Source organism: Zosterops lateralis (genome assembly GCF_965231275.1).
Source record: "Zosterops lateralis genome assembly, chromosome: 2".
Lineage (NCBI taxonomy): Eukaryota > Metazoa > Chordata > Aves > Passeriformes > Zosteropidae > Zosterops > Zosterops lateralis.
The window spans coordinates 111,814,289-111,841,867 of NC_139763.1; the positions used below are offsets into that span (position 1 = coordinate 111,814,289).

At 37.7% G+C, this 27,579-nt stretch overlaps 1 protein-coding gene across 6 annotated transcripts in view; it reads right to left on the reverse strand.

Moving 5' to 3' along the window:
• The window catches only part of ROBO2 (roundabout guidance receptor 2), a 445,348-nt gene that overhangs the window by 338,695 nt on the left and 79,074 nt on the right, over positions 1–27,579 (reverse strand). For 5 of the 6 annotated variants that reach the window (XM_083855697.1, XM_083855695.1, XM_083855696.1 and 2 more), the window contains exon 1: positions 3,612–3,864. The exons of the other annotated variant lie outside the window; for it this stretch is intronic. The gene's annotated coding sequence lies outside the window, so the exon portion shown is untranslated. Of the gene's footprint in view, positions 1–3,611; positions 3,865–27,579 lie in introns of those variants that run through there. 6 annotated transcript variants of the gene reach the window in all.

Sequence of the window (27,579 nt, forward strand, 5' to 3'; positions counted from 1 at the left end):
TACAGAGCCCAACGTTCCAGAATTGATATCTAGCCACAGCTGGGTTGAACAGAGTTTATGATGTGGGAAAACACCACTTAATAAAGTAAGTGTGAAATATTTTGCAAAACTAATAGCAAAGTAACTGTATAACTTACCTTTCTACATTTACACTACTGTCTTCTACTTTAATGGCTGTGAGCTCATATCAGCCCCGTTGCCCTGTTACTTGGATAACCAAGATTTAAAAAAGGATATTGTTCATTATCTAATTCTCTTTTGTTTATCCACAAAATCGCTGAAAAAAGTTTTTAAAAAGATGCTTCCTGTACAATGCAGTCTAATATAGTCCCTTGTCCTCTACTGATTACAGAGTGAAAAATTATAATCTGTTTTACCATTATGCAATCAGGATAGACGAGTGACAAAGTCAAAGCCTGAGAATTTTAAAAGGTCTGAAATAAATAAAGAAACTGACATTTAAAACTACCTTGTTACCTGATATATACAAGCTAGTGACCCCGAGACACTAATACCAGTGCAAAGTACCTTAAGAACAAGACACATGTATTTTTCGATGGCTAAACAAAACATTCCTTCCATCAGGCTCAATGCAAATCGTCAAGGTTAATCCTATTTTGCTGCTTAATGCACATACTGTTTTCATTATACTGTTACATGTATATATTTTTTATATGTGTGTGTATTTATTTAATATATATATATATATTAAAAATCTCGCTTTTCCATTTAGTCACAAACTTCTAATCTGCAAAGCATTAAAATATCTTTCTGTAAAGGACAAGGCTGTGGACATTCAGATTTCTCTGACATAAACCTCTATTAAACTTGGCTAATCAACAGAACAATAGAAAACCTAAAGGCCATTTTCCTAAACCTAACCAAGTCAGTCAGGAATACTTGGCATGTTATCTCCATATGAATACACTGCTCTGTTGTGTTGAGTATAGGGGTTTGTAGAAAGCAGAGCACAAGGCTGCTGCAGTAAATTTAAAAAGGATTTCAAAATTCAATTAAAAAGCCTGAAACATCCTTTCCATTTAGTGTCTAAACCACTACCAATTAAACAAAGCCAACAAAAAGCCAGGAAAACTTTATCTCCAAATACTTTTAAAGCAACACATGCAAAACAAAGGGTTTGGTTTTTTTCAGTCTACTGATGTCTGCTTCTACCACAATATAAATTTTAAATAAAACAGCATCATAATGAGTACATCTTGTAACTATTTTACTTCAAGTTTTTTTTGTGAAAAATAATCTGGTGCTAAAAAAATGAGAGGAAAAAAAAAAGTAAACATGTTTTGGGTTTCTTTTCTTTTGATACCAATGTGCAATAACACTGTCTTAGAATATGTAACTTTTGATGTCCCTGGATGGATAGAGCAAAACTCAAGTCCTTCCCAAAGACAAAATGCCAGAGAGCTCAAAATACCCTCTGTGTCATGAGTCTTCTGGCCACTCATCTGCAAACCTATTTTTTCAAGATCAGTTTTCTGACAGTTATTTAATGAGGAGCTTCTTAAACACAGTCTGTGCCCTTGGCTATTTCTGCCCAAATATTTTTTAGCCCCCACACACACTGTGAAGAAAAACAACTTTATAACAAAAGAGCATCATGAAAAACATTGGAGGCACCATTTCATTCCAAAGCAACAGTACCATTCTTACAAGAACATACTTGTACATCACAGGTATCCTGTGATACTTCAAACAAGTATTGAAGGCTGGTTTCATATTTGGGGGCTCTGTTAAACTCAGAAAATTGAAATCTGAAGGATCACCATTAATTTTGGAATCATACTGCTGACTAAAAATGAACAATATGTTATTATATTATAAATGACTGGTGAGATTTGCTGTGATCACAAGAGATAGTGGAAAGCATCCAGATTTGAGAATAATTCCTCTCACTTTCACTCTCTGTGGGTTTTCTTTTCTATATACAGGCAGATTAAAAAACTGAAAGATCTTCTGTGACCTACAAAAACCAGCAAAAGAACTTAACGCAAGTCTATAATTAAACAACAGTTAACTTAAAAAAACCAAACCTAGAACAAATAAAAGGCGCCTTTGAACAGCTCTCCCAGATGATGTGGATAAAAAAGTATTTTTATTCCATTTTTGTTGCCTTGTTTCTAAACCCATCAAATTTACTCTTACTATATATGCATAGAATAGAAAGCTTTCGTGCTCAGAGATTTCTTTCTCATGAAGCCTCTATTTTCAATTTTCAAGAGAATTAGAACTGTAGGAAGAAAAGCTTTCTCCTGCTGAGACATTCACCTGCAGCACAATTTCCAGCAGTAATAAAATTATGCTTCCTAACACATAAGATGGGTTACAAAATGAATGTTTTAGGGACAGAGATGATCTTTGGCTAGTTACATAATGGAGGAGGGTTCATTGAGAAAATAAATACAAAAACCCCCGACAATCCTGTTGAAAACTGTCTTGTTCCTTTTCAAACTAAAAACAGAAAATCATGCACTGCCAAGGAAAAAAAAACTTCCTTTCTGAAACTGCAATAATGGCAGGGAGGGGGACTTTAAACCAACATCAGACCAGGTAACAGCATCTGCAATGAACAAGCAATAAACAAGTAACCAGTAATCTTTTCATTTGAAATCTATTACTTTTGTGAGAAGGAAGCCTGTCACACACAATAGCCTCCCTTTTTTCTTAAGCTGTTTGCCTCAAGTCCTGCTAATGAACTGAAGAAATGTTAATGCAAAATTAGTCATTTAAAGGATTTCAAGAGCCAAGGGAAGCTATGAGATGAACAATAACACAGATGATCTTAGAAACTGAAGGTGCTCCTTTGAGAGCCTGCAAACTCATTTGCAAGAGCTACACTGTGCTGAATGAGTGAAGATGAAAATGAAAGGTCGTGAATGTTCTGATTACTCCAAAAACTTACAACTGCATATGTAATCTATCTTAGGAAAAAAATAAAGCACTCAAGGAAAAAAGGTGCAGATCTGTTTATCATGCAGTGTTTCATGACACCCGAAGGCTAAGAGCATGTCTAACACAGAGATCACACTGAGACTAAACAACTGGGGTACAATTTGTAAGGATGGCAATTTTCCCTGTCACTTAAGAAGAAAAGTGTTTCAAGTCCTATTTCAGTTTGGGAAATCTTACATAATCCCTACAATATCTTACTTTTCAAATTATTTACAAGCCTCACACCAAAACTCATTAGGACTAATTCTTCTGAGACAGTTTTCAGTAGTTTGACCATCTAAAGCTTCCCTAGATGATTTAGTAATTCTAGAATGATGCTCAAATTAAGCACCCACAAATGGCAGTTATGAAACTCTGCCATTATTTTCAGTTCTGTTTACAAGTAGGGCCATTAAAGCACACACCCAATCTTTAATAAAATTGCCTGGATAATAACAGAGTAGCTTTCTCCCACTGTTTTGAGAAAAATACTTATTTACACTGTAAATGCTGTAAAAAAACCCTCAATTTAATGTAGCAGAAATTAATATTTAAGAAACACTGTCAATCAAAAGTCTGAACTTTCACCTGAAGATGTATTGAGATCATTAAGTCTGAACAAATGTATGCCTTGAATAATTTGGTAATAATAGAGCATTCTGTACCTTGTCTGTAAAATCCTCTTTTTTTCTTTTTCTACATCGCATGTAGCTGCAATAATGCTGCAGATCTAATTGAGGTGAAAGACTGCATAATGCTACCATTTTGAAAACCAGAAACTGCTGGTAGCCTCATGTCTCCTGTGTTCTTTTACTTTAACCTTGGGAGCCTCTTGAAAAGGCAGCACAAAAGCTTTCAGAACTGCTAACACTCATTTCCACATGGCTCAGTCTGCAATGTCAGTTTACTCTGTCTCCTTACCTGACATCTCCACTCCATTCAGGGTTCATCAAACACAGCCACTCTCCTGATTAATGGCTAATTTATTATTTGCCTTGCAAATGTTTATCTGCTGGGAGATGAAGTAAATATACTTCAGCTCTGACAAGCACCATGGCCACTCTCTCCCTGCCTGATGGAATGGTCAGTTGATGGTGTCCCAGAGGAGTCGTGCCCTGCCTTAGGTTTCCCAGACAGCCCTCTGAAAGGCAAAGCATCTATTTTTAATGAGCGCACTGCAAAATCAATTAGCTGGTGGCTTAGAAAAAAAAAGAAATTAATCATCATACTCATTTGGTGTTTTCATGAGACCCATCAAAAATAAACTTTCATATTAATTGCATGTACTGGTATTTTTATGCAGGACGATGAACCATTTGTTTAAAATAAAAGCACAAAATAAGTCCCTGTACTGCTACATCATAGACTTTCACAGCATCAACCTGAAAAATATCCTAGCACAGCCAAAAAAAAAAAAAAAAAAAAAAAAAAAAGCACTCAAGGAAAATATAATTTCAGGAAAAAAAAAAAAAAGAAGAAACAGAAAAAGGGAAGATAAGTGTATGATGTAATTCTCTAATGCCATTCAGCTGGGTGACAGCCAGCTTCATATGTCATATTGTCTCTCCACTGCACCAGGCAATTCTAGGTGAAACATCTTACAAACTTTTTTTTGTACCCGGAAACCAACAGGTGACAAATCACGACCTCTGCTTGTAGAGATTTCTCTAAGCTCCCCAGTACAACCTTATTGTGCTGGGAAGGAACACTAAATATTCAAAAATCAAGAAAACAAAAAACTCCAACTTCCACAAGCAGCAGTGTCATTAGAAAATGCTGAAGTAGTAGGTAAGAAAAATACAGGTGGGAAACAAGCACATTATACAGAAAACTACAAAGAACTTGCATGTATATAAAATGTGTAGGGAAAAAAAAGGAATAGAAAATAGAAAGAAACTAATATATCAAAGTAACTTAGCTACCACATGGAAAGAGGTCAACAAGTGAAAATAGGAGAAAAAGGGACCTAAACTGAGGAAAGTTAACATGTGTCCTACATACCTACCACACACCACCGGCATCTGTGTAAATACATATTGTGCAAGGTAGAGAGCCTAACCAGCACTAGACTTTCAGCAGGTGTGGAAGGTGCAAACACTCCAGCAATGGGGTTGGAGTAACTGTACCACTCTGCCTGAAAAGCATCCTGTCCATTCCTTATTGCACCAGTTGCTCTCTGCATCATTTTTTCCACTGATTAGATGTGGCGATCATGTCTGAGAGGCACCATTCACACTCTGTTAGTGTAGTTATACATTTGTCTTTGGAGAGGCATGACTTTGTTGACCACTACTACATTTTATTTTTAATCCATGACAGGTACAACCAGCGATATAGGCCTGTGGGGAGGAACAGGATTGTTCCTAAAACCACTGCCTCCATTTTCTCTCCACGATTCAGATTTAGTGACACAGGGAGCTGAGTTCTCTGCCCTCTCCTGTGCTTGCTGCAGGAGATCTTGGGAAGCACAGCAGAGGAAAGTCTCAACAGGATGTATATTCCAGGTAAAAGTTTGAAGTAAATGTAAGTGTACTGTCAAAACAATAATTGAGGTTTGAAGAGAGTACGTCTAAAACACTCCCTGAAAAGGTCTGCTCAATCTAGAGCTTCTGGCAGGAGTGGCAAGAAGAGCAGTAAAGAGTTGAATACAGATGATTGCAGATAAACCAGATGTGCTCTGTGCTGTAAATCTAACATTTAAGTCATTTCTTGGATCTCTTCTTTCCTGATAGCCCCATTCTCACCTCAGCTTCCAGAAGCAAGAGGAAGTGACAGCTGCTAAGGTAATGCACAACTGGATTCACCAGTTCTCAGTATGCACCACTGAAATCTTAAGTTTCATCTATGATTTCACACGATCAGGCCAAAGTTTATTGCATATTGATTTGTACTATTACAAGATATTAATTCACAAGCAGTACTTATGTACACCTACTAGAGATCTATGTAGTGTAAAATAAGGCTTTCAAGATGTAGAGTTTAACTCAGTCTGTGTGCTCTGGCCTGGCAGGTTAAATACGTAACACAAACACAAAGTCTGCCTGATTAACACCTGGGGTAGTCAGAAGGAATTCCAACACAGGACTCATGAAAGAGCCCAGCACATACTTCAGCACATTGCTCCCCTCTCCATGTTGAAGTTCTGCAGAAAAGCTCTCTTATTTTTGAGGAGAACCACATGGAAATAGCATCCCTCGATGTTTAATTCCCAAGTAGACTGCTAGTGACTTCTATCAACAATCCATAACCTTCCCAGAGCTAATTTCTGTGTGGACTGAGGAACACACAGTGTAGTTTATGTCAGCATCTGAGGCAGGACACTCTGGCCTTGTTATTCAGACATCATACATGTAACTAGTCCTGACAACTGCTGATTATATCTTTTTTAAAGCGCTGCTGCCTTTTGTTGTTTGCCAGTTATCCTCTGGTGTATATGCCAATGCAGACAATGTCCCATCGCTGTAATTGTCACTCAACTGTCTGTCAGTGATGAGAAGAAGAGGGTGACAGCCTTGACATCCCACCAATCATCCTTCTGGAAAATTGATATCGTCCTCCCCGGTAAACAACAGCTAAAGAATCGACCAGCCTTGCCGGGCCGTCCCTGAACAATCAGCTTCCATTAAGGGCAGAAGGCACACATTTATCCCCCCCGCACTCCAATCAATAGCGCACGGCTTGTTCTGCCTTCGGCAGTGCGGCTGCTCAAGGTCTCCATTTAGCACTGACTACCTTTCAAACACTTTCAAACTTTTTTTAAATGCAGGAAGCAGATTTTGGGGTCTTTGCAATGTCCTCTATTTCAGTTTTAAAACTGCTTACTCCCAGCAATTTCACCTATTTACTTCACACAAGGTTTGTTTTCTCGATTGTATTCTTTTTCTTTAACCACAGTATACAAAATCACTGCATCTTTTTTACTGCTTACCCCTTGTAGCCTGGCATTTACATACAGCCATGCTTTGGAGGAAATAGATGCATGTTGTGCAAAAACTGACCTTATTTAAAATTAACTACCACGTGTATACACACTAAAAACCCTGTCTGGCAATCAGAACAGTTTGTTAAACGCGAAGTCCACAAACATTTATACATCACCCAGTAACCTAAAACTGTAGACTATTAGCCTGGTAAAACAGTAAAATGATCACAAGCTGGAACATAAAGTCTCTCAAGACGAGAAAACCAGTTATTTACAACTCATGGAACATGAATCTTCCAAGACAAAAGTCCCAAACACAGGAGGAAGAAAATACTGATGTGGAAGCTCACTTCACAACTCACAAAAAAAATTTAAAAAAATCTTCAAGTGCAGTTGTGGTTGTTATTACTTCACTTTACTGCCTGGCATGAGGAGCTAAGGCAGCAGCGGTTATTGTTTCTGCTCATAAAAATCTCTTCTATACACAGTCACACAATCTAGAAATCACCTTGGGCTAGTACAGTATCAAATCTCCTACACAAAGCACTGACCACTACCTTAATATTCCCAAGGCTCTCCATATCTACCTTTGCAACTTGACTGTCCCTTGTAACCTTGTGACTTCTCATCAGCACACACCCTGAGGATACTGAGGCTGCTCCTACTACCCCAAGTGTTCTGGTCACAGCCCTGCACTGGGATTCTGATCACTGTCACAGTGGGTTCTGTGACACAGGCTGGTACAGATGCCTGGATCACCCTCTGCCTCTTGGCTTTTAGCCTGCAAGTCCAGCCAAAGGGATCTTCACCATACAAGTGCCTGGGGAAACTCCCTAGTGTATTGCAGAGCACGCTGTCCAAGGATATTCTTTATTATTTTTCACAGGCAATCACTAGGAAAAGATCTTCTTTTTGTCCCCAGTTTATTGGATTTTTTTTTTTTTTTTGGGGGGGGGGGGGGGGGGGGCAGGGGGAGGGTGGGAATTGTTTGCTTGTTTTTTCCCCAAGGTAACTTTAAAGTTTTCAGATGCCATCAACTCCAGACTCCATTAATAAAGCTTTGTGCAACAACATCTGATCATGTGCCTGAACACCCTTTGTGAACCACCAACAAGGACTGATGGAAGATAAAATCACACTGGTAATCAATGCAGAAATAAAATTTTCTGAAAGTACAAGGAGCAGAATTTGAATTTCCAAACTGTAATCATGATCACAACATTATGTCTCCAGATAAAATGATACTATAAAACTACATCAGTCATTTATGAGATGGGACACTCAGTAGTTATCTGTAGTGCTGAGACCCTCCACCATTATTTCAACTTGGGAACATTAAATTCTTCATAGATCTCCATAAACACAAAAGGCTGCATATTCTGCCTGCAACAGCTTTTGGTCTTCAGAAGAAACATACTGGCATTAATAATTACATCATTAAATTCAAATTTTCAGGAATTTTAAGGCTTATCAATGGGTTTCCTTTGTTTGGGGGTCTAGACACTACTGGTGTAATGTGTAAACCATTAGGGAGTTCACTGTCCCCTTCACTTGGCTAAATGGACACAATCAATACCTTAATGGGAATGTTTCGAAGCATCCACAGGCAGACCAAATTGGCACATTACAACACTTTTCCTAGCCTGTGCATTAAGTTCATTAACTTTTCTAATTTGAATTACAAATTTCATTCCTCTGATCAAGATGAAGACACAGGTCTCATTTACAAGATCAGATTTTTGCTGTGTTAATGTTTTACATGGAACGATAAAAGTTAACGCAGCGAAGAGACATCATGTCACCCCTATTGGTAGACAATTATAAATAAGGTTCCAAATTCCAATAATCCTGATGGGAGGCACACAGGAACTTCCAGAGAAGAATGATAAAAATATTAAGCAGAGAGGCCAAAAGGCTAATCAACCCTCTTAGAAACATCTTCGTGCTTGTCACAACAAGAGCACACTCTACAAAACCAAAATGTGTTACTTAATTTCCTTTAATTTAATGGACAAACACAGTCCTATTCTCCTTTGTGTTGATCATTTAACTGCTATTTAAAACCTTTTAGAAAGGTTTAAAGTTTAGGTGAAACACTTCTCTAATTTTATGACACTGTACTTAGGAGAGTTAATAAAGCTTTGGAAGAGAATTTTGTCTTACCAAAACTTCCTTCTAACTTCATCAGTTCACATAAAAGATAGGGTTCTGTACCAAGGCACAACACACTTCTTCCAAGAAAGTTTAAAACAGTCTTTTGAGAATGTTTTAAGATATTTCAATTAAGAATTAAGAATCAAAAATCAAACTTGGACGTTTTTCACCTCGAATTCAGTATATTCAAGAAATAAGTCAGGGCAAACTCTATGCACACAATCATTTATGAATTCAGGAATTATTCAAAGGTATTAAATCACTACAAAGTGTTTCTCAGTGGCTTAGAAATAAAGACTTAAGTGAAACCCAGGCATTCAGAGTTACATTTTAGGTTTTCCTTCAGAGGCAGAAAATACAAAATGTTGTAAAATTCCAACATTCATTTCTCATCACAGAAAGCATACATGTTCCTCCTCATGACTGTGCCATAACTAGAATGGCATTAATTATACTGAACTCATGGCAGCTGCAACAGTTATCACCCAAAAATACCTCACTAATTCTCTAAAACTGTTTCAATACTGCCACTGAGGCTACAATTCCATAATTACTGATAGCAGATGCATGTTCTTTCTCACAGTTGCTCCTGATCAGCACAGACACCCGGGCAGATTGCTGCAAACTCCACTACAGCACACAATATGAAATCAGTGCTGGCCATGTGGGAAGACTGACAGCATGGCATAGTGCCTGCTGCTGTCATCTTCACCTATCAAAAATGTTTGGAGGAATTGGAATTAGCAGCATAAATTTATAACTAACCTGTATTTTTATGTCACGTGGCACTAGGACTTTTGAAGGAATAAGAGGATCCTCTTACATTCAAATTGGTAGCTCTCTTCTTCTTGGTGCCTTGTACATCCAAAGACCACTTCATGTAAAACCTGTTTCCCAGACATCAGTGGAGAATCTGCCAGTGCACTCTCCTGAAGACAAGCTCTGTGAATTTCAGGCAGCCTATGATGAGGCCTGATACAGAGCAGATCCTTTTTCACATATGTCCATGGATATAAAAGGCCTGTCACAACCCAGCCTAGTGTCAGTAACTACCTAATACTGTATATAGCAGTATCACAGAAGGATAATTTTTTCAGAAAAATCACACTTGACTGCTCTCTCACACTCTCTTTCATAATCAAGGGTGCTAATTTTGAATTTAATTTTAATTTCAAAGTAGCTAGACTGGCCCCATTTAAATTCAAAACAAGAGGTATTTAAGATCATCTCCTCTTGTGACTAATAAACTTTGGCTCCCTTAGCACAGATGCATGGAGGCAAAGGGGGAGAGACAAATGTCAGTGGAAATTAATGTACATGGGACTGCATACTGTTCAAAATCAGAATTTCAGTAGGGGTAACTGACCTTTGTTAACTGATTATAGATTTTTTAAAAAATAAATGACATTATAAAATACAGAGCATAGGACGTTACACTGCAACATAACTTCACTGTTACACTTTGCCTGTTTTACGCTGGAGGTTTAATAAGTGATGAAAATCCTCTGCTTGAGACCTCAGCTGTTTTTATTATATTTTCTGACTAGTGGGAATGGTTAATTCTCACTCATATAATATTCATGGGGGTTTGATTTTTAATGGGGAGCTGCACTTACAGGCTTTTTTACAAATTCTTCATTTCCTTATCGACAGAGAAAAATCTCTGGATGCCTTTAAAACAACTACAATGAAGGGAAAATGTATAACAGAAATAAAGGGCATGGGGACAAGGATTAAAAGGATTCACTGTAAATTTGAGTAGTTACCTACCTATAACATTACCAGAGTTTTCCTACCCAGTCACAGCTATGCACATGTACTGAAGGAGGGCTGCTTAGGTAAGTGGTTTGTTTTACAAATGGAACAATATAAAATACTAGATATACCCCGGCATCAAAGTTATAAATAGAATGATGTAAAAGTACCATTTCCACTCTGCCTTTTCAAATCCTCTTTCTTTCCATACAGATACACTAAAAAATGATCGTCTTCACTACTCAAAGTCTAAATTAATTCAGTTCTGCAAATATTTACAGGTATACCATAATGTGAAGGATCTTTTGCACTAAAATAAATTACTGAAAGTAATTTCCTTAATAAGAAAGAACTTGCATTTTTTTTTCAGAAGGATTTAGAAAATATTTAAACCTTAAGAGAAGAACTACAGGAGCTGAACCATGAGTTTTGTTGTCTTGTGTAATTGGAATTCATTTAAAAAATCTGCAACAAAAGCCACATGAGCAAAATATTACATGAAACAAAGAATATCCTGTGTTGGAAAGGACACACAAGGATGACCAAAGTCCAATTCCTGGCCCTGCACAGGAGAGTCCCATCAATTCACTTGTACCTGAGAGCATTGTCCAGACACTCCTAGAACTCTGGCAGGCTTGGTGCTGTCACCACTGCCCTGAGGAGCCTGTTCCAGTGCCCAGACACACTCTCTCAGGAAAAGGGAAGAAGAACCTTTTCCCGATACCCAACCTAACCCTCCTCTGACACAGCTTCAAGCTGTTCCCTCAGGTCCTGTCACTGGTCACTGCAGAGAAGAGGTCAGAGCCTCTCCTCTTTTCTTCATGAAGATGCACATCAGACTATTTTCAGAAGTAAGTGAATATTTCATTATTCTGAAGGTGCTGTAACTTTTTTCTACTGTTAAACCAAGAAAACTACCACACACCAGAAGCAATACACCTTTTAAATTGCTTGCGGCTTCCTTTTTGAAATCTGCATAGACTTTTTGCACTACTGTTTCTAACTCCCCATGAAAAGGCCAAAGCCTCCAGTAACAAACCCCTTCAGTAATTATCAGTTAATTTAGAAACATGATGAAGGAGAAACTCATAGTGGCATGTAATGTACTCAACAAGTGGGTCCCACAAAATGAAATGCATGGTCCTTTTCACTGCCAGTATTCACTGCCTAGCAATTTACCTGAGAGACAAGGCAAAATACATGAGCATTTTTTCTGGCCCACCCGAGCCTTTAAAACAGAGTTCAGGGCCAGGACTGGACATTAACCCAGATATCTTTTTTTTGCAGAAAAAGATCCAAGCTTACTCAGGAGAAAAGAAAACAAATATTGATTGTCAAATCATCCTCAAACCATCAGATATCTGTGCTCTGTCAACTGAGATCACAGGGAGGTAAGCCATGAAATGCTGTAACTAATGTAACTAATAAACAATGTAAAACTGCATTCATAAGCCTAACATGTTTGATAAATGAGCTGTAATAGCGTTGCCTGTCGATTGTGTCTGTGTTTCAGCTGCTTTACATTGCTCCATTAGCAAATGAAGCATTATAAAATTATGCTGCGTTTGCATTTTCACACAGAGAATGACTGTGTGATATGGACACAAATATCCAATTCAAAATACATTATTATTATTGTTATTATTATTATCATCATGTGTTGTATTTGAGTTTTTCTCTTTTTTTTTAATCAATTCCTAAATAAACAGCTCAAAGCCCCCGGGACCTTCATGCCTTAGACAGTTCTTACTAAATCCCAGCCTCCTTCAAAGACCACAAGCTACAGTGCTGAAGTAGGCTTGCAATTGCCAGGCTTCCCTAGTCCAGAGTACTCTTTTACTCATGTAATCTGTTAACCATTCAGTTATATAAAATGCTTTAATAATATTTTACATGGCCATAATTCTTTGTGGAACTGAGAAGTCCATAAATTTCAGCAGCAGCTAAAAAAAGTATATGCTGTGGTGATTTCAGCCCAGAGAAGAGTTCTAACTCACACTTTTTAGCTGTTCCCAACATGCTACTGCTGTGCAACTGCATCATAAAATACTCTCTACCAAGAGTATTCATTTCACATTTCTGAAGATTAATTCTTCTCCACACATTCATTTCTCAGAATTTTGATGCCCCTTGAATGGGAATATTGGAAGATTTACTCTGGGAGAAGGAGTCTTACACAGAAATTCTCATGGATTTATGCTGATGGACTACACACCACATACAAGCTGGAGTTGTAGTTAGAAAGACAAAGCATCCCATGTTTCATTTTCAATACACATCTGCCACTGTCTAACCAGAAAGCCACTTTCTCTGCATCCTGCCATCACCCACCCAGAAGCCCCAAACTTCCTGTGTATTACCTGTTTCTCTCATCACTGGATCAACTGCTGATGCCTTTACTTTGACCATTTTTCTCCTGAAGCCAATACTAACGATGCCTAATGAGGTCAAAAATGTAAGAGCATACTGGATTTTGGTTTCTCATGCTCACAGGCACATCCATTAATTCTGTTCATGAAATGATAAATCATTATCTTAAATCTAGTAACAATTTCCAGCCCACTACTCATGTTAGAAGCATGCTCCACAGCAGAACACTGCTGGAGATTTTGATTAAAACATGAGAGAAAACTACCAGCAAGTTTTTAATGAAAGCAGTCACTAAATCCACACTGAAAAGAATACCACAGTTTCCTGCATTCCTCTAACTGATGTGCAAATGAGTTCTCAGGTGGAGAAGAATGGAAAAAAGTCCTGATCACACCTTACCATACACCAATGAAAAATTACTTTAACCAATGAAAAATTACTTACCCTGCTGTGACACTTTATGAGCTATGCAGACTCTGTGTGTGGGGATCTACATGTGTTGGTACATATAAATGTAATAAGGATGGAAATTATTATTACACACATTTGTGTGCATAATTGTTTTTAAAACTAATTAATAATGGTCCCATGTTGGTTATACTCGTATTATGCTAATTTAAACATCCCTAGAGAGAGAAGGAATCCTGCTGGATACTATCAGCTTTGCCACAGCAATAGTTCAACTACTCTGCCTCCCAGACTATCCTGAACGAATTTTTATTTTTGCATTTCTCCTGTGATTTGGCTGAAGAAAATAGTTGGACCTTGTGGAAAATTGTGTCATCCAACTGATTTTTCAGTCAGGTGGGCAGAAAGATTGGAATATGAAAAAACAAAACAATCAGAAAAATGTCTACTGCATACTATTACCATTATGCCAATTAAATTTCTATTAAACCATACTTTAGAAGTTTTTTATTGTTTAAGACCACATCCATGCTGTTCCCTAGAACCACTTCTGTGAGGGTTACCTACTATGGACAAAGAGGAATTAAAAAGAAGAGATATTTATTTCTGCCACCAGCAGACCCAGGAGAACACACTGCACGCAGAAAAACGTGTCAGAATCCCTTGAACTCAGGGAATAAAAGCGGATTTTAATAGAAAATTAAAACTACATCCCAAGTAGTGATACAGATTCATACTTTCTCTTATTCAAAACCTCACACCAGCTGGGGTGTACAATTTGCATGTAAACTACAGAAGGGAATAAACTACTTCCCTCTTTTCTTTAGGCAAACATTAAAGAGGAACTTTTATTGGAAGTAGGTGATGTGTAAGTTCCCTTCCAACCCAAACCACTCTATTTAGTGTCTGGACATTAATATTAACATAATTCAGGTACTCAAAGTCAGACTGAGTGAAACTTCTGCAGTATTTCCCTTTAGAAAATGTGCCCAGCTCCCATAACACCGATCAACATCTTCCCTCCAAAAGAGAAGCCTCTTATGTGTCAAACTTTTTACTTAGCTTTCCTTATGCCTGTCTTCCCCCTTCCCCCTTTTCTAACAATTTCACATCAGATCCTAAACTGTCAAAATCCCATGATAATTAAAACTAATCCTCAGATATTTTAAGACTTAAACCCACACACCACTCTCCCATGTTAGCAATGAAAAGACATCCAATATCTTGATTTACATCCAGAAATGCCCAGAACTTCTTGAGAACTCATGGTTTGTTAGTGCCAATACCCTTCTGAAACAGAAACATTTCTTTTATAACCACTAAATCATGTCAGGTCATGCATTTGCATGCTGTAGGTGATAGCAAGTGCTATGTGAGTAAATTAGATGTTAACCAGTTTTGAGTTGTATTAAACCAATTTTTCTTCCCTCTTGGAATGACTATAATTTGACAAAACTACAGAATTTAAGAGCAAGAGAAAAAGCTGCATTAATGGCACTTTCAATGAGTGTAAAACTCCCATAGTAGAAAGAATGTAAATGCACAGTTCTGCTTTTCTCATCCATTAACTCGATAATATCCTTATTTTCTAGGTCCTGCTCACAGAAAGTAGCCATGCAGCTTGCAAAATACCAAACACTTACCTGGATGAACTTACTCAAAGTCTCTGACACATTGGAGAGCATCAAAGCAGGCAGGAGATGAATAAAGCACAACACTGTCCAATGCATTGTTGCAAGTTATTTATTCCCATTCTGATACTGCATGCATGAACTGCCCCTGTTTGATGAATCACTGAGGAGAATGGGATCTGACAAACAGCCCCTATGACAGCATCAATAGAAAAACACATCATCGGTTCTAAAATGCCAAATTTTTGCCATTTACATTGAATAAGACATGAAACTCCTTCAGGGAAGCGGCACTATGTTATCATTAAGGCCTGTTGACACTGTGGAGGGTGTGCTTTGAACTCTGTCCTGTCATCCCTCTTAATCTGCAACTAATCTCATTCCCCTCTGAAGAGAGGGAAGGGCCTTCTGCACATTGACAGTATTGCCAGTGATGAAATATTGCCCCCTTTAAAATCTCATTTGCAGATTGGTTTCATTACCCCCCACAGCTGGCTGGATTCCTGAGGGAACACACCTGCTCTCCTTAGGGCCAGGGATGTCTGCTGTGTTAGCAGGGCTTCCATGAAAATGGGGGGGACACGGAGAGGAAAGCTATGGCAAGTGCCTTTATCTTCCTGCTGACTGGCTTTCCTACCTTCATTTGGGATGTAACACATGCACAACCTAGTGATTACTCCAAGAGGCTTCTGGTGGACTTGACTGTTTTGTAGGAATGGATTTGTTCTGCGCTCTTTTCCCTTTTCTGTCATGCAGCATTTCCAATCATCATCTAATGCACATGTTTGTTATTTTCTACTGCAGATGAGTCCCTTAGGCTAAGCAGTCTTCAAAATGTACTGGCTGAAAAAGTGAATTCCAAACTAAGAGTATTTAGATTTACAGAGAACCATTTTTTTTCCTATAGAGTTCCTGGGTATTTAGCATTGTGGACTCATAATATCAAATAGGGATGGTTGTTTTCTGCAATTATAGAACAGCTCGAGTTGGAAAGGACCTTAAAAAGATCACCTAGTTCCAATCCCCTTGCCATGGGCAGGGGCACCTTCCAATGGATCATGTATGTGTGTGCCAGCAAAAAAATCCCGGGTTTACAGCTGCTTTTATGTTGTAATATTTATTTCTCTTGGCAAAATCAGGAAGAACATAAATGTTAAGATCTAAATTACTTCCCCCCCCCAATTAATATGGTTCCTTTTCTGTATTACCTCTAACTGTAAAAATGTATTTATGAATTCAGTTAAAGAGGCTTGCTGTACTTGTTTTCAACTATCAGGCATGAATGAAGATAAACCAAAAATAATGTTCTTAAGTCTGGACAGGAACATTTATTTAGGTTAAATTACTTTTGAAAGTGCTTTAAGTTAAATCAACAAACCTTTGCTATATATTTAAGACCTCTATGAATCCATATAAACCAACAGGAAAAAGGGGAAAGACAGAAAAGAATCATAATTAAGAAAGTCAACTTCTTTGTTCCCTTGAGTTGAATATTCTACAAGTTAATCCTTAAAGAGGTTTAAACTCATTCTATAGTTGAATTAAAATTCAACTGAGTTTTGCTTATAAACAATCTGCCTTTCTTTAATTTTCTTCATTAAAATGAAATAAAAAGCTAAAAATCAGCACCACTATTGAAACTCTTGGAGATTTCCTGGGAATGTCACCCATTTAGCTGCCCATCAAGAAACCCATCATGAAAACTACTTTTCATATTAAACCACTATGACTGAAGAGATTGAGATTAGACTGAGCCCAGAAACAAAAATTAAAAATCCACCTTCTTTGCCCCTTCCAAGAAAGGATGGAAATTATAGAAATTTTCAGTGGGCATTCAAGTGTCTCCACTTTGACCAGCTCAGCCCTTGGATACAATAATGCACTTTACTGGATCCAAACACAGCCTGGCTTTCAGTACAACAGCAGAAGGATTAAGAGTGAGTCAACACATTATTTATGATACAGAGCTGCAGACATCCAAGGCTCTGAAAGAGGTGTTGCTAAACATACAAGGATGTGGCATCTGTTTCCAACATCTGTTCTCTTAACAATGCTCTCAACTTGTCCAAAAACCCTTCTAAGGCCCTGACATTAAAGTCCACATGACATTTAAACCACAAACAACTTTTTTAAAAGTTAACTTTTCACATAGGAAACTTTTGTACTCCTTAATTAGCTCTTATCCAAGGTAGGTAACACTGATATTATACCCAGAATCATCCTTTCACTGCAGACAATTAACTGGAACATTTTGGGTATAGACAGTTTACAGCAATGTCATTCTAGTACATCCATCCTTATTACAAGGGTCATTTTTAAAGCATATTTCTGTTAAAGCATTTAAGCAACAAATAATAAATAAGAAAATAATACAGCAGACAGTTTTAGGGGAACTCAGAGCAACATTTTTATCTAACTATATGCAATTCTGAGATTATTTTGTTGGTTTTGGCTTATGAAGTGTTTTTAGGAGAATATTAAAAACTTACTGTCCCCACTAAAATAGAAGAAAATGAGTCTACAAAACCATCAGAATATCAGATGATGCAGTGGACTTGAATGAACATGAGTATTATCTGTGTTTGGGTTTGTTCTTTGCTTTTATAAATAGATGAGTCTCTGCAGCCACTTGCTATAATAAAAGAGAAGTGATTTAAAGCCTACAAGAATATTCCACTCCCAATCTAGTGTGGTAAGAAATGGGCCAAGCATGAAATGCCAGTTTTAGATACATTCTGGTTCCTTCCCCTACTCCTTGGTTAGGCCTAAGGCAGTCCCTGTACAGTGGATTACAGAGCACCTTTTCCTTTCCCATTCCCCTCCTTTCATAGGAGGCCTGCTAGGAAAACCACACTCCTCAGCCCTCTGCATTTAAAATCAGATGCTTTTAAGAGCTCAAAGGCCTTAGTACTCAACCTCCATGTTTAAGAAAGTTCCCCCAATTTTGCTCCCCTAAGCTGCTTTAAAAGCCCTGCCTCTAGAGAGTATTGCATGTGTGTTTATTCTAATTATTTTTCTGGCAGGAAATGAAGCTGTTCTAGGCTTAGGGTTGTAAAATGCAACTTCTCTTTCCAAGAGAAGTAAAACAGCCTCATTCACACTTTTGCCCTCTACAAGTCACACAATCTTCAATCAATTACGCATCTTGCACTCACCACTTCTGTGAAATATAAACAGATGGGTTCCAAATGATTTTTCACAGAAATAGAACTTTCATTCTCAGATGACTACCTGCAATATATCCTTTAGAATGCTGCTCTGGAGAGCTTAAGAGAAAAAGAGCTTGATATATCTATCACCCACATACTTTTTCTTATTCAAAATCTCCCTTAAAATCAACTCCTTGCCTTAGCTACACATTAGGCTCTCTCCAGTGTTATCTAAACAGTCCCTCCTTTCTGTAACATGGGTTTTTTTAAAACTTATATAAATATAAACACTGTAAAAATAATACCAGAAATTATATTGGAGTACATACTGTAGAATACAATACCTCATGCAAAATTCTGTATGAGCTTTTTAATGATTTTTTTAAAGCATTATTTATATTTCCCCCACTATCTAAACAGCACCTGTAATACAACAAAGAAGCTGTGGGTGTTTTGAAGGTAATAATTATTACAAGATTCAAAAAAAGTGAGGAATATAATAACAGTAAAGACTGGAGAGCACATTTTTCATTATACTCTGTGTTTGAGCAGTACACGGGAAGTCATGATTCTTGTAGGTAGAGCAGACCTGTAGGTATTGCCACAACATAAATAAAGAAACATAAGGTTAATATTAAAAGGGAGATTTATTGTGTATCAACACCAACACCTTTTTGGCAGAGCACGTTCCTGCAACCACTACTAACAGCAGTCTGAAGAAAAACTCTTGTCATAATCATTCTGTAGGTAGGGTTTCACTTGACATTAGGACATCTTATTTTGGTATCTAAGCAATTACATCCATAAACTCCTGCTAACCCAGACTTGATTCCATCACCAATGGACAGACAGGCTGAGAATTGAGTGTTGGCAGCTCCCAGAATATTCCCTGTCTGCCAATAGGCTGGGTAAGAGACAGGGCTGCCCAGCAATTCCACAGTACAGTCATTAGAGTGACCACTGAGGGATGATTAACAGCAAAAGCACTGGGAAGCAGAAGAAAATTCAAAGAAAATAATGAAAATGCAAAGATGACTGGGAAGGAGAGAAGAAAGGGCCCCACAGTAATACCTGCTGCCATTCCCTCTGGCTTTTGAAAGGTTTAACAGGGAAGTTGATGAATTCATGACATTTATAGAACCCAACAAATGGTAAGCTGTGAATAAGCAGCAGGTGGAAAACAGTGATGAACCAGCACTAAACCTTTGATTAGATACAGAAATAATTTGCAGTGCATTTCAGAATGTCATCCTTCCCGCCTCCCTGTTCTTCCATAAAATACTTATTATGACTTTATCTTCTTTTAATAACCTAAGTCACATTTAGCATTACAGCATCATTTGTGTCTCCATCCCTCAGGCCACACTGGGCACTTTTTTGTGCCAAGAGACTCCTCTCTGAGTGCCTTCTGGTACATTCCCGCCTAAGCACAGGGTTGTATCAAACCTCTTGTTAAATTTACTGCCAAATGCAGATCTCATTCACCCCAGTTCCAGCTGACTTCCTCTGCCCTGCATTCTCCAGTTTCTCAGCCCCACATCATCCCCTGTGCTGGATCACTGCAAGCATTTGCGTGACCTGTTTGGAACTGGCCTGGGGAGTAAATCCAGTTTAAAAGGGGTCTGGAAAAACTTCTAAATTTGGCTAAACATACAGATGCACTTTCCCACCATAGAGGACTTTTTTTTTAATCTAGGTTAGATCCCCAATCTGGAGGAGCTCTCTGGGTATGCAACTCCTGACATGAGAAGGGTTAACTGGATTAACAGGGTTTCCTGTTCCTGGCAGGGAACAAGGAAGAGGTAAGTTGAGACTTCTTTGGCTGTTTCTGCTGGTTTACATAGTTTGGGTAAAATAAGGTTTAAACCTCTTCATACTAAAATATTTTAGAAGATATAAAATTTTACATATCAGTAAGATTTTCAAAATTAGTACAATTGCACCAGTGTGGTTCACCCCAGTGACTACGAGATTCTACCTTCCATCTTCCTCCTAACATTGACAAATCCTCCCTGTGGGAACTAATCTCACTTGTTATTATTTTAACCAATATGTTAAGATTTTTGAGGCAAATTCCAGTAGTGGCTCCATAATAGGAGTACATTTGGTATGAGGGCACAGAATCATGAAGCAAGACATGGATAACATTTACACAACATTAGTGCTGAACCAGTAACAACTCATTAAATTTATACCATCTGCCTCCCCCCCAAACAGCATAGAGTTCTTATCTTAGATTCTGAATACAGATCCAGTAATAATAAATGCTAAACCATAGCCTTGAGGCAGCTCATCTACAAACACTTGGGAATAATGCACTTAGTGTGCCATCCTTCTGGAGAATGCTTCAAAGGTCTGGGAGAGTTTTCCACGTGAAGTGGAAAACATCCTCCCTTAAAGCATTCTGCAGCACAGAACCTCTGAGTACAGCACAGTGCCAAAATTACAGCAAAGGAAGGGAGAACAGATTGTGAAATAAAAAAGACACATGGCAGAGTTATTTCCAAGTGCTAGATGGGTTCAGTGAAAGTGGCTACAAGTTCCACAAATCTCAGGGTTAGCACCTCACTAGGAACTCTGCTGAGACCCATGGGGTTCATGCTCCATGTCCAGCTCCTCCAAGCCTTTTACACGTGGAATTCAGAATCAAGGGATCAGCATTTACATCTCGATAAAGCACTAACTGCTGACAAAATGTATAAAAAATAAGAGCAAATGGCAATAGAGAATTATATTCATAAACAAAGTACATCTTCACCAGTCTGAAAAATCATAATGGCTGTGTGTAGGTAAGTTGCAGATAGACATGACAGGATGGTTAGAAAGCAGGAGCAGGTGTTTCTTTTGAAAAGGCAGAAAATGTTACTCAGCAATGAGAAGCAAAGTGTGTGAACTATCTCTGTGAGCATAAAGGTGTGAAGATGGGGGAAAAGCAAACTCATGGTCAAGGTAACTGTTAAAAATTCTGAGAAATCCTCCATACCTGAAATGACACACTCTGATAAAAAGTACACTAAATTACAGCCCCTTCATCATTTCACCTGAATGTCTTATACTTATCATCATAACTTCCATACATTTCTAGCTGTGTATGTAGCACAAAATGACAGAAGATAATGTTTCCCATGGTTTCTAGTGAGTTGAAATTAGAGTTACTGTGGAGAGAATAGTATATACCTTTCCTAATAGGTTACTGTACAGATTTGTATCAAGGGGGAAAAAAAGAAATCAAGACTGATAAGAACAAAATATAAATAAAAATCTGTGTGTTAGCACCAGAATAAGAGCAGAACAAAGATTTAAAATAATGGCCTATATTGATACTGAAGGATGTTATTCCCAGGAATATGGTTGCAGGATATGATGTTTATGTTAAGATCAAAGATCTGTCCTGTTATTGTCAGTCAAGAGGAACTTTCATCCCTTATCTCCTGTGTCTTGCACAAGTGATCTGGATCTGACCATGCAGACACAAATATCTTCATCTGAGTACATATTTTGAAGCAAGATTGCATACAAACACCTTGCTTCAACATTAGATAAGTAAATATCCCCTTCCCCTTCCATAAGATCTTGCTCTGCGTTTAACTATACCGATTTCCCTACATTATCCTAATACACATTTTGCATTTGAAACCATATGGGAAAGTAAATGGATCTCCACAGCACTCTAAATCAGATCCCTAAAGGGATCTCTATATTAGCATGCCTCCCTTCCAAGACTCTCATTACTGTGAGAACAGACCTTTCATTTGTATAAACACGATGTATTCAAACCTTACAACATGATATTAATAATGCTGAGATCCATAAAAAAGCAGCTGACACTGAGAGAAACCAGAAATAACAGTAAAAAACCATGACAGAAAAGACATTTGGGCAAAATGCTTCAAACTCTGGCTTGCAGTGAAGTTCTTGTTCTCACTAAGACAGCTGATGTTACTGATTTCCACTATTTTTGGGTACAGAAGTCCATTGTAGGTGACAAGGCCATTACAAGCTATACAGCCCAAACTGGGAGTCCACGTGAACAAGTGGAGAAGGTTCAGCACCCAAAACAGTCATCTGTTGTTAAACAGCAAGTTCACTGCACTCCAGTAGGCTCCTCAGCCTTTTTGAAGCCACCATATATATTCCTGTATTCTGTTCTTTCCACACTTCTGTGTGCTTTCTCTCTCTTTTTTTTTTCTTTTTAAGAATCTAATTTTATTTGTTTATTCACAGAAAATACCCTGCAAAGCAGCATTTTGCTGCTTTGTTTTGGAGATAGAATCCACCAACTACAAACAGATGTAACAGCTGAAGCAGCATTGTTGTCTTGTAAGGTACTCATGCCTCAAAGGTGCTAAAATTGTAATTTTGATCCCAAAAAGACTAAGACACTTGAATGCATAATTTGGATTTTAAATATACAAAATAACCAGATGAAATAGTTTTTAGTGCTTGAAATAACCTTACTATGGGAACAGAGAAATAATCTGGATATTCCTCAACTAGACATAATTTGGAAAGCCAGCCAAGCAGAAATCTCCTCTGTGGTCAACATCCCTCCTCCTGAAATATTAATCTATTCCCTACTGAGACAGGCAGACAATATCCTGGTAGGCAACACACTAAGCACACCAATTAAGAGTGACTTCACTTAAAACAATCGAACTCTTAAGCAGAGATACTTTTACTCATACAGGGTTTGTTCTGGTGTAATCTACCCCACATATTTTATTTTATACGTCTTTTTCAGTTTACTGAATGAGACAGCAACATGAAGCTGTGAGATTCTTCAGATACTTTTCCTGGATTCCAGACCCATCAATCATTGGTGATCTTAGTGGTCTTACATCTCCACCTAAGCAATTCTGTGATCTCCAGGTACACAACAGCAAACTCTGGGGTCACAGGCGTGAACCCATAGAAATTACCTTGGTCACTTCCCCCAGAAAGGCTGCACACTATCCATAAGGGTGTACATTAACTGTATGCACACTATAACTCAAAAAAAAGCAGTTAATATTTAGTGTCCATGTGATGCTGGGAAAAGTTAATGTCTTCATCTTACAGATTGGTTACTGAAGCACAAAAAGGGTATAGAAGCCTTGCTCAAGGTCAGGGGAATAGCTAGGGAACTGGAATTACGCCATTTCAAAATCAGATCTAGCCAAAGTGTGACAAGACAGACCTTGATGAAGACACTGAGAAAACCAGAACACTTGCAGATTTAATGAAGGAGTTGATTTAGAGTACTTTGTTCAATAGTTAAAACTCCCTGATGTCCTCAATGTACACGCCTGCATTGAGCATCAGAGACAGAAAAAAAAATAACCTATGTTTGTTTACATGATTTTAATTAAAATAAATGCAGAAAATGCTCCTTTTTTGACTTAGTCTCTCCAGCAAATCACTTGTAATAGCTATGATCACCTTTTTAAACATTATAAACATTATTTTCAAGGAAACCATGAATAGGGCTAAAAAAAAATCCACAGAACAAATGTATACAGACACATTGCTGTAATCAGGTTGTTGTGCCATTAGCTACCCTTGTTAAAATGTTAATGAGTAGCTTGCTATAGGCTTGCTGAATTGCAGTTTATTTCTGAACAGGTCAGCATTTTACAGTCCCTACCCCTCTGACCCTGTTTTAGAGTACTTTGTTCAATAGTTAAAACTCCCTTAATGAATGCTGCTTCTTTCAAGTGAAATAGGATCACAGAGCATGCTGCACAAGGGCACATTTGAAAATGTCACCACTGGAAACAAAACAAATTGTTTGGGTTTTTTTTTTCCTCTGGGTATTAAAATTAAGATGTTAAGGATCAATTTATTCACATTCTCACACAGAAAGATACCAAAAGCAGCCATATCCCAAATGCCCAATTAAAGATTTCAGCCATTAACCTTTAGAGAGAATTCCCTCTCTAACAGAGTTTCGAAGTATGTCTTATTTTGCAACCAAGTGTTACTAGAAAGATATTCCCATGCCCCTGCTCCCACTCTCCCCACAGCATTTAAGGGTAGTAAGTTCCAGATGTGGCCTTGAATGTTATTGAGGCACACAGTGAGAGGTGCATCTGAATAACAAAATTATGATAATACAATTTGATTATAGGGGGGAAAAAATAAGAATAATCCCAAAATAAGATTATCTGGGTGGCTCTAACTGGGAGCTACCATGACTCGGTAAAGCATAAATTAAAACAAATAGAAAATCATGTGGTAAACTGACCAATATTTCTCAGTGTGTTTTCTTTGCAGGTAATTCCTTTTCTTCAAGGTCCATTCCTGATGTTATTTATTTCTGCTGTAGGGTTTCACAATGGGCTGCATGATCCTTGAATAAAATCTGCTCCCATTCAACCTTTACATCTTCTCAATCTGAGAAGGCACTGAAGGAGCCAAAGCCATCTTCCAAAAGAGAAACACTTCTAAAATGAAGTGTATGAATTAACAGCACACACCTGAGCCTTTTCTTTTTTTGCCAATATTGCACAGAGTAAGGAAAAGCCACAAATTTTCATGGATCCCATTCAAACAAGCCTACAGTTGTTTTTGAATTCTTCTGTAAAAAAGAAAACTCAAAAATATTAAACAGAAGTTACTTCCCATCACCCACACCATCTTTTAAGCCACCTCTTTCATACACAAATGCATATATATTCAAAGGTACAGGTTTACACATAGAAACAGAACGTTAACTGATTTTTTTCCTTCTTTTCTATATTGCAATCTTCTAAATTTTCTTTTGTTCTCAATGCAAATGGTCATTGGTTCATCTTCTTTCACCCAGGACGGTTATGTCACATCACTTGACTAATATGCATGCATTTGCCACTAAAAGACATTTTAACTGAGAGCTGTCACATCCGTCATCTCCACTCGGGCTGGTTAAAATTTTTATCTGCCTTCTTGAATTAATTTCAGCTTGCCTGAGCCCAGCAGGGGACTTTAGAGTGGTTTAGTTAAATTCTTCATTTTGAAAAAGCATTTTAGAGTCCTTCTATTTAGATTTCCCTCTTGCATCTAATTTTTGTTTCACATTACTGAAACAATGAGGTAATTATACATCCAGTGAAGGGGGGAGGAAAAAAAAAGCAGACAGATGAGAGAGAGAAAAGAAATTATCCAATTTTGACATTTTCCTGGGAAAGCATTTTTCCCTTGCTTTTCTGCTTTTTATGTGGTTCCCTGTTATTTTACAAATTATCTGTAACCATAGTTAGAAGTGATTAAGCTAAAAAGAAAATATGCAAAATGTAAAGAAAAGAAATTGAGAGAAGAGAACACTAATTGACAGCCAAAACAAGAGAACGGAAAAGATAAACTAGAAATGAAATATTCTGTCATCAAAATATTTTATACAGATCATGTCTGTGATAAAGCTGGATGTAACCAAGACAGTAATCTATTCTTCCTAAAGCATGCCTTCCAAAGTATGTTTTTCAGGCAGCATGGACATGTATTAGTAGGTAGGGAGGTTCAAGCTGTGAATTGGATGAGAAGGATGTTAGAGACTGAGTAATGCTAGTAAAGGACCTAAATCTATTGAAGGATGTAGAAAACAACAGGGACCTGTGGGAATATATTCCCATAACTAGTTCTGGACTCTTGACAAATATGCTGGTGACCATCACTGTGTTGCTGTATGTCCTGCACATGTTCATAAATACTAAAAATCTCACAGGAAAAGTAGTCCACCATGGCACAATGTCTACTAAACTGTAATAAATACTAATGTTGACACAAAAATGTTCCTAAGACCTGTAAAATTCACAGGACTCCCAAACACCTCATTTGCATCTCTGGCTTCTTTATGATCTTTTATGTTCTTGGGATAACAAGCCTGCAGATACACTGTAGCTGAACAGGTGAAATCCATCTCCAAATACAGATGTGACGGTTTAAAGAATTTTCCAAAATCAAATTGACACACAGATTTCCAGTGCCAAAGAGAGAAAATGAGCTTACTATCCTTTAAAAAGCTTGAAGGAATACCTCAAAACAAACAGAAAAATAAATTAAAAAAAAAAAAAAATAATGAGTCCTTATATAAGAAGAGTCCAATGGGAACGACTTTATTCCTTAACTTGAAATTTCCATTTGTAGCTGCAGTATCTTGTGAAGCTGAAATTCCCTTTGCGATTTTATAACTAAAGTAGAGGAACAGATAAGACAGGGATATAGTGACTCTTCTCCAACTGTGAAGCTTACTGAACCTCTGTTCATAATAGCAGAAATTCATGGATGTCTTCAGAGTCAAACTATCAGCAACAGGTCCCAGGTCTCTGCAGCCCTGGCAGGGGCACCCCATAGCACAAGACCATGGCTCTCCAAGGCATATGCTCAGAAAAGCTGCAGAGAAGGCAAAAGTTACCTCTGGAAATTTTAAACCTGCCAGGATTTAAGCAAACTCCCAAAGGCAAGCAAATGGTTTTGTATGCAGTGGTTCCACTGGGAAGGAGTCAAAATACAGGTAAATTCCCATTACTCCCCTTGAATTCAAAAAGGGTTCTATACCCATGCCTTTGAGTTATTGCATTGCTCTTCCTTAGGTACACACAGTCAATCTGATCAAAACAGCTGTCAAAGAAAAAAAAAATCTACTGAAAGGCAGCTGCATTACAATACATGGGTAAATGTGAGGAATAAAGAATATTTCTAATAAATTCTGATTGAAAGAAACATCTAAATGTGTTTTCTCTCAAGAAAGATAGGCATTTTTAAAAAATCTAAGTATTTTTAAGCTTAGTGGACTTAAAACTTACCAGTTTAACCATCTGGAAACTACAGCTGTTATTATAAGTTCTTATTTAAATGGCAGTAAATTAGTCATGCAAGGGCCTGCAGATGTACATCTTTCTGCCCAAGCACTGAAACTCTGAATGCAAAGTCCAAAAGTGTACATTAGTTCAGGCTGTGTGGGGCACAGAGACACAACAGTTCCAAGACTTCCTTGTGCAACACAAGAGGTGGAGTCTTCCCAGAATTTATTACATGTATTCAATTGCAAATGCTGCTCTACTTACTACAGGGCTGACCATGTTTTATCTACCATAGATGAATGTGCAAAATAGACCTCAGAAATGTGTCTTTTTCTTTCTTTTTATTTCCCCTTTTGTCAGAAAACAGCTGTATTGGACAACAGACTGGAGGTAAAACATTGGAAGAAGCTTATTAGAAGCACTAGCTCATTTGCACTAGGAAAAAAACCACAGAACTTCCCTGATACAGTAATGAATCATATAAAATA